Genomic DNA, 8515 nt, shown 5'->3' on the forward strand with positions numbered 1-8515 from the left:
GGTATGCTGCATCCAGACCCATCTCACATGCAAGGATACACAAAGACTCGAAACAAAGGGATGGAGAAAGATTAACCAACCAAATGGAGAGCAAAAATAAATAAATAAATAAAAAGCAGGAGTTGCAATTCTCACCTCTGATAAAATAGACTTTAAAGCAACAAAGATCAAAAGAGGCAAAGAAGGACATTACATTACGGTAAAAGAATCAATGAACGATCCTAAGTATATACGCACCCAATACAGGAACACCCAGATACATAAGACTTATAAAGAGATTTAGACTCCTACACAATAATAGTGGGACACTTCAACATCAGTATTAGACAGATTAACGAGACAGAAAATTACAAGGATATCCAGGACTTGAACTCAGATCCGGAACAAGTAAACTTAATAAACATTTATAGAACTCTCCACTTTAAATACACAAAATATACACTCTGATTAGCACCACATCACACCTACTTACAGGTTTAAATGAAATATTGGCTGGCTGCTTGTTATTTTCTTCCCTCATTTTTTCCTGTCTCCATTATTAAGCACAATTATTGGTATAAAAGAGGTTTTCAATACCCATTTTTAGACTGCATTCTAGCCTGGGCAATAAAGCGACACTTCCGTTCTCTCTCCTTCTTCCTCTTTCTTCCTCTCCTTCATTCTTTTTTTTTTAATTTTACTTTTATTTTTTATTTATTTATTTTTCTTTCTTTCTTTCTTTCTTTTCTTTAAAAAAAAAAAAAGAAAGAGAGAAGATAACTAGGCATACTGATAACATGCCTAGAAGTGACTGTATTACAGCTACATATACCAACCTGGCTAAAATTTCAAAAATATAACACTGATGAAAAAATAGTTGCAGAAGAACACATGTAGTATTATTCCATTCATGTAGAGTTATACCACACAAGTCACATTGCATTAAGAGCCAACCCTGCTCCAATATGACCTCATCTTAACTAATTATGTCTACAATGACCTTATTTCCATATAGGGTACATTTTGAAGTATTGGAAGTTAGGACTTCAGCATATCTTTTTGAGAGACGCAGTTTGACCCGTAATAGCACAGGACAGTCCCCAACAACAAAGAATTAAGAAAAAAAAAAAAAACAAAACTCTAAACATTCATGATAGCCAAGCCATAATCCTAGAGGAATGCATAACATAATAGTAGGTCCCAAAGATGTGTGTTTGTGTCTGTGTGTCTGAAAGCATGGTGTGCGTGTATCTGTGTCTATGTGTGTGAGTGTGGAATAATGTTTGTCTATTTGTCTATGTATGAGTGTGAATGAATGGAATATGTGTGTGCTTGTGTATGTGTGTGTGATGTGTGTGAGAGAAGGAATGTGAAGAAGTGGTATGTGTCTGTTTGTGTGTTTATGTGAAGGAGTGAGTATGGCAGATGTGGACCAGGCTGAAACAGGGCAGCAGGAAAAAAGATGAGATATGGCACATACAACACATAAACTGGAGTGAAAGTATGTGATCTTTTGGAAACTAGTTCAAATGTAAAATTTTGACATGGTTCTTCATCAGGCATTTCTTCACCTTTTATTTGAACTGCAGTAGATCCGATGCAATGATACTAGCTACTACATTTGCCTTTTCATAAAGTTTTTCTCCAAAAAGATTGTATTCTTGAAAAGTGTCATTTAACCAGGTTTGCAAAATCACCTGTGCAGGACATGGAGAAAGATATGGTTGTTTGAGGATTTTAATGGAAAAATCACAAAAGTGCATTTGACAGTGTGTCCATGCTCATTGGTTGGTATGTAAACCAATAAGCGTGTCCCACTAGCCTATATATATTATATAGATATCTATATCTGTATAAATAGAGTTGTAACAGATTTCTGAGTTGTTCACCTTAAGAAGCAAAATAAGCTTAAGTTTCCCTTAAATTTTGTATCTAAAAGAACAGTTGACTTTTTGTCCTATAATTTAAAAATAATTCTAGTTGTCTATACATTAAGCATTTTTTTTTATTCTCACTTAGAATAAAAAAAAAAAAGAAACCAGTGCTTTTTTCTACCCACTCTGTACTGGAATCTATGCTAGGCTATGTTTTGTAGAGATCACAGAGATGTTTAGGACTCAATTTCTGCCCCCGCACAGTGCCCATAGGTTTGACGAGAAAGAGGATACATGTATAATCACACAGTTTTGCAAAGCATGCAGAAACACTCTGCAGCATCCCAAGCTCCTGAACCTCTCAAAGCCTCAGTTTCCCCATCTGGACCTATACAATTATTATGTGCTATCTTATAAGGCTTTTGTAGAATAGTCCTGAAGTAGTTAGTAGTAAAGCAGTTAGCAGAGCTCCTAGCCCATTGTAAGAGCTCAGTAAATGCTACCTAGTATAATGAAAGTGATGACAAGTATTGTCTAGAGCCACTAAAGTGGGAGGCAGTGGGTGTATGGTGAGAATGGAAAAGGTGACATTTGGTTTGGAACATGAAAGATGAATAAGAGTCAAGTAGGCAGAGGGATCAATGCAGAAAGAGAATTGGCAGGGAGGAATGAGGAAGTCCTACATTCGGGAAAAACACTAGCAGCTTTGATGTGGGTTAATATGAAGGCTGAGCTGCTTCTTGAGCATCTGCAGGTGGCTGGAGAGATGAAGAGTCCCTTCAAGGACTTCAGGAATCTTGGACATCAATGTATATGTTTTGTCTTGTAGACCAATGGTTTTAAATCCTCCCTTCCTCTCTTCTTTTCTTCCTTCCTTCTTTTCTTTCTCCCAGTTTTCCTGTCTCTCCGTTTCCTTTTAGTAATCGAACTTTTTGTTTGAAAGCAATCTTAAACAGAAGCCCTATAGAAAGAACAAAGTGAGGTGGAACTGCTGTTTGAAAGTTACTCAGGAACTGTCATAGCTGGGGTTTTCTCCAGAAAGCAAAGCCTGAGATAAGTAAGCATCTGTGGGCAGGTCATTGCTTCTTGGATACAACCTCAGGGAACGGTAACAAGTGGGTGGGACATGGGGCAAAGAAGAAAGTCAGTATCAGTGTTGCTATGTCCGGCTGATCATGGACCATGGGAACTGGATTCTGCAGGGACCTTCTGAGGACCATATAGAAAGTTCCTCAAACTTGTCTGCCTGAGGGTAAGAAATGGGGTCACAAAATCTGCCTGCTTTCTGCCTCCATTGGTTAAGGATTGCCTCATAGGTTAACTCCCTTGCATTTTCAAGTTTTCCCATGTGTAGATGTTGAGCAGGGTCCCATGGTTGCCCTGCTTCATGATGTTCCAGAAGCCCCGGAGCAGTAAGTCAGCCAGGTGGAGGTGTAGCTGGGGGCATTGCCGAGACCCCACTGGCAATGGCTAGGGTAGAAGATGGGTTGAGACTGGGGAGAGATGAATAGGGACAGGAAGTTCATTTAGGCAACAATGGCTGCCATAGACCAGGGAACAAGTAGCGAGGGGGGAAGCAAATCACTTGGAGTGAGAAGGAAGGGGAGGTACCATTCTGGAGAATGGTTAGGGAGCTAGAATCCATGGGGGCTGGTGACCGCTTGGATGTAGGAGATGAGAGAGAGTGACTGGAGTGGTTGTTAGGTGTTGAGCTGGGGCGCTAGGCAAAGGGCGGTGCTGCTCACCCAAATAGGAGACTCAGAAGTTGGAGGAGGTTTATTTATCCATTTATTTTAATGGAACAGAGATTTGTTTCCCTTTTACAGGTAGAGAGAAAATGAGCCCTCAGCTTTCCTCTAAGCTTCCACTAAGTGACTACCTGCCTCCATGAAACAGAAAGCAATTCCAAAATAATGCAAGTAGGGTTGGGACAGGCTGGGTGGTGTATGCTCAGGACTTGCCTTTTTCTTTTTCTTTTTTTTTTTTTTGCCTCCATGTGCTCTTGTATCTACAGAGCAGCTCCCTTGTTCTCTACTGACTTGTAGGCACATAGAATCCTGACACTGGAAAGAAGACACTGTCTTTGTGTGGAAAGAAATGCTGGGCACAGTGAAGTGATGCACCTGTGTTCACGCCGTGAGTTGAGATGTGAACGCTGACTGTAGCCTAGGCCTGATTTTTGTTCCTCTTCCCTTCCCTTGCATGTCACCTATAGCTCCTTTCTGTTCACTCCTGCCTTCTTATCTTAGGCTGGGCCTAGGGATACCATGAGGTTTTGGTTACCATTCCCTATTCAAACAAGCAAGCAAACAAAAAGCACTGTCTGTGTACAGCCTTTACAGTATGCAATGCCATTTTCCATTTGCCTCCCTTCAGCCCCAGTTTTCTCGTCCTCCACCCAGGGTCACACTGGTCCACAGAGCAGTAGTGTGATCTTCCCAAGGTCTCACGACCAGGAAGAAGAGGTAAGACCTGGATCTGAAACCAGGCTTCCTGGGTCTTTCTCTATTTCTAATACGGGGTTCAAATCATGTCCTTGGTGCCCCCAAGATAACATATATAAGCTTCTAGCACATAGCAGCAACCCATTCAGTGCTATTTTTCTCTCCTTCTCCTCTGATCTCTTTCCATCAAACCATGCTATTACTCCCAAAGTTCCTCCAGCCAGCGCATTCCGGGGAGTTCCTGGATTGCTCTGTGCCTTTATAGTAAAACAAGAATAGTATATACACTTCTTGCAGGCCGGACAGCATCTCTAACTGCTCTAAGCCTACATCTCATGGCCCTCAGGATAAAGCCCAGACCCTTAGCCTGGCATCAAGGTATTCCACATGCACCCCAGCCTCTCTAATACTGAAAGCGCTGGGCAGAGTTCCTTGTCTTCTCAGTTACAGCTCTACAGTTAAGCTACTTAGTACCCTCGAAGTTACTGCCTATTTGGGAAACTGTACCCACCCCTAGACTGTGCTGCTTGAGAGTCAGACAAGTTTTATTTACATCACGTTTCTCTATGAATTAGCACAGAGCCTGACACAGGTAAGTACTCAGTAAATATTTGTTGAATGAATGCCACAATCAATGTATACATAAATCAGTGAATCAATGAATGAGGGTGGTGATATCTGCCCTTAATGACTTTGCAGAGTTATTGTGGTACAGATGCAAGATGTATAAATATGAGGTTCTAGACAGACACAGAGCATTATTCCCGTAGGTTTATATGATGGACCTTGAAGCATTAGCATGTGTGCTCACATAACCTGTATTGGCTGCTGTAGGTGCTGCTGTTTGGGTCACAGGGCTGAGGGGAACCTGGCAAAGTAACCTTATGTATCTTTTTGGAAGGAACCATGGTGTGCTTTCTGAATAGAGCTTAGTATAGACAAAGTATGCAGTTCATATTTAGTATCAATAGTGGTAGATTCAAGCCATGGGGCAGTGTGCTATTCCCATGCAGTGAGTCACCTGGAAATTCTAAAAGGCTCAAATTGATCTTAACTTCTCAACTTCACTCAATTTCCCTGAGTCTCAATTTTCTCAGCCCTCAGTGGAGTCATCATAATGATCACCTCCCAGAGTGACTGTGTAAGAATTACACAGCTTGGACAATACATGCCTGTGGCTCCCAAAGTTCCTCCCGTTAGTGCTTTCCTGAGGAGCTCCTGGATTACTCTGTTCCTTTACAGAAAAACAAAAATTGTATATAGACTCAAGCATTGCCTGTGTACTACCTTTAGAGAGTCCAATGTCACTTTTCAGTTATTACTGCCCTTCAGCCCCAATTTTTTCCTCTTTCTTTCAGGGTGAAACTGGTCCACAGAGCAGGAGAGTGATCTTCCCATGGTCTTCCTGGTGACAACTGGCTGGAGAAATGTTCGCTCTCTAGCCAGCATCTAGACATGGAGTGATGAGCATCAGCCTAGTATGTGCCCTGGCTTGAGAATCTGCCCTATAGAAGTATACCATATTATATTATATACTTATAAAGATCTCGCTTTCCAACTTGGGCCTGGCAGAGTGGCTCCCGCAAAGAAGGGTGGTGAGAAGAAAAAGGGCCATTCTGCCATCAATGAAGCAGTGACCCGAGAATACACCATCACCATTCACAAGCGCATCCATGGAGCGGGCTTCAACAAACATGCCCCTTGGGCATTCAAAGAGATCTGGGAATTTGCCATGAAAGAGACAGGAACTCCAGATGTGTACACTGATAGTAGGCTCAACAAACCTGTCTGGGCCAAAGGAATAAGGAATGTCCCACACAGTATCCATGAGCAATTGTCCAGAAAATGTAATGAGGATGAAGATTCACCAAGTAAGCTCTACACTTGGGTTGCCTATGTACCTGTTACCACTTTAAAAAATCTACAGTCAGTGTGGATGGGAACTAACCACTGATTGTCAAATACATCAAATAAATTATTAAAGTGCCAAAAAAAAAAAAAAAAAAGACCTACAGAAAGCTGCTCTGAAGAGGAGAGCCATGGGCCATATTCCTTCAATCTGCATTGTTGATTCTGGTCCTGTCTGGTTTAGAAAGCAGCCTCATATATTAACAGAAGACCACAGGGCTGAGAGTGGGCCAGCCCTCTGGAAGAAGTTGATTTGAAACAAAGAGGTCCTCAGGATCTCAGCCAGGAGATCTAAGGTGTCAGACCAGGCACTTGTCAAAGCAGGAAATGAGAGTTGTGTCAGGAGTCAGAGGGAAACTGGGGTATCAGTGGGTACATCTTGTCCTAGATGGGGGTGTTCTGTAGTAGCCTAGGGCACAGAGCTGACTCACCAGACAGCAGACACAGTAGCAATGACCAGCAGCAAGTTACTGCTCAGAGAGGAGGTGGTATTGGGCCGTACTTCTAAATTGTGTACCACACTGCTGCACTGATTTGGGCAGAGGAGGGTTGGGCTAGACTTTTAAGCTGAAGGCCTGTAGGTTGCAGGAGGGTTGGCTTGGAGAAAGCAGAAGCTAACAGCTGCATTCTTGTTTTTTGTACAGACCTAGGTTAGATATATTCTCTGCTAGACTAGAAGCTATTGTGTTGGCAAAGACCCTGTCCCAGTCTTTGGTCTTCTCTGTATTACTGGAACTGAGCATGATGGAAGGCACGTGGGAGGTGTTCAGTAAATCACTGCAGAATTCAGGAATAACTATGTAGAACTGGAGAATTTGTGTGTTGGGCGGGGGCAGGGAAGGTGGACATATTGTCCTAAGAAAAGTATAACTCTAGGATTTGAAATCTTACCCTCTCCAACCTGAGACCTTCTCAGGTAATTGTAGACAAGATTCATGAACACACTTCCAGGGTGAATACACTTTATGTTGATGCAGAGTAGCTGGGATTTGGAAGAAACAACTCCTTATCTGAAGAATAATTTAGCTATTACGAGCTGGGGCCTCACAGAAGGTTACCTAATATGTTTGTGTCTGCTTCCTCATCTGTAAAACAAGGGGCTCATGCCGGTTCACGGGGTAACTGAGGAGTTGGTGAGATGACATGTGAGAAATTAGCAGCCCACAGCACAGCCTGATAAATGTTTGTTGAATGGCAAATGCCATTCTGGTGACTAAAGTTCACCATGGCTCACTTCTGCTTTTTGCCTTGACTCATCCTCCTTGTTGTCTGCCAAAAATCTTTCTGTGCCCAGCCTGGTTCCTTCTCATACTAAGAGGTCTATTCACAACACTACCTTGGTCATCTGCTGTTCATCCTTGGGGGACAGACGGTGATGGACAGGCAGACTCTGAAAATGGAGCTGAGTCCTGAGCACTGAGCATGTGATCCATCATTGAAGCCACTTCGAGAGGAGAGAAAAGTAGTCAGTAGTGTCACCTACTGACTGGCACTACTGGTAGCAGGAGGGTCTTATTTTAGCAAAACCTCTGTGCTCTTGCAGGTATCACTTGGGAAGCAGGATTAGGTTTGCTAAATATATAATTAAATAAGGCAAAATATCAGAGAAGAGGCACAGATGAAGGTTATGGATTTATAAAGCAATAGATTGGGAAAAGGCTATGATGGTTTCTTTATATATTCCCTAAGAAAAATAAACACAAAGCAGCAAATTTCAACTGTAGAGAGCACGTGGACTCACAGGGAGAACCATTAGTGGGCTGAAGGCTGGGATGCATTACTGAAGAGAGAAAGGGAAGAGGCCTGCATTTTTTGGCTGCATGGTCTGAGCCAGGCCCTTCCCATGTACAGTCTAGTCCTACATGGGAGAGGTTACTATCTCTATTTTAGTGAAATAGAAACTAATGCTCAGGTTTTTTAAGTGACTCACACACACCCATGGTATTTGTGAGAGTCAGAGCTGGGGCTTGTATACCCAAAGGCATTGTTCTACGGAATCCCACTGTCCAGGAGCCCTTCTGGTTTACAAAGAAATTTTTAATGTAAATTTTGTCTAATTATTGCAGCAAAGATCAGAGAAGCAGGACTTCAGTGTGAACCTTTTACTTAAAGAGGATGTTGGGAATACTCTAATTAAATTTCCACTGTAGTCTACCACTCTATGTTTTTGGCATGTTCCCATAATGGCCTAGTTGCCCAAACCATGGCTCTGTTGAGAGGGGTATTCTCCTTGATTTCTCTAAAGCATGAAACTCTACCGACCCCATCTCTGTTCTTGTTTGGCTCTACCTGTCATCAGCCATAAACTAA

At 42.2% G+C, this 8515-nt stretch overlaps 1 pseudogene; it reads left to right on the plus strand.

Moving 5' to 3' along the window:
• Positions 1–5660: 5660 nt before the first annotated feature.
• On the plus strand, positions 5661–6279 carry LOC116524916 (annotated as a pseudogene).
• Positions 6280–8515: the final 2236 nt, after the last annotated feature.

Source organism: Sapajus apella, unplaced genomic scaffold (genome assembly GCF_009761245.1).
Source record: "Sapajus apella isolate SASKATOON/1434 unplaced genomic scaffold, GSC_monkey_1.0 scaffold46, whole genome shotgun sequence".
NCBI classification, from domain to species: Eukaryota; Metazoa; Chordata; class Mammalia; order Primates; family Cebidae; genus Sapajus; species Sapajus apella.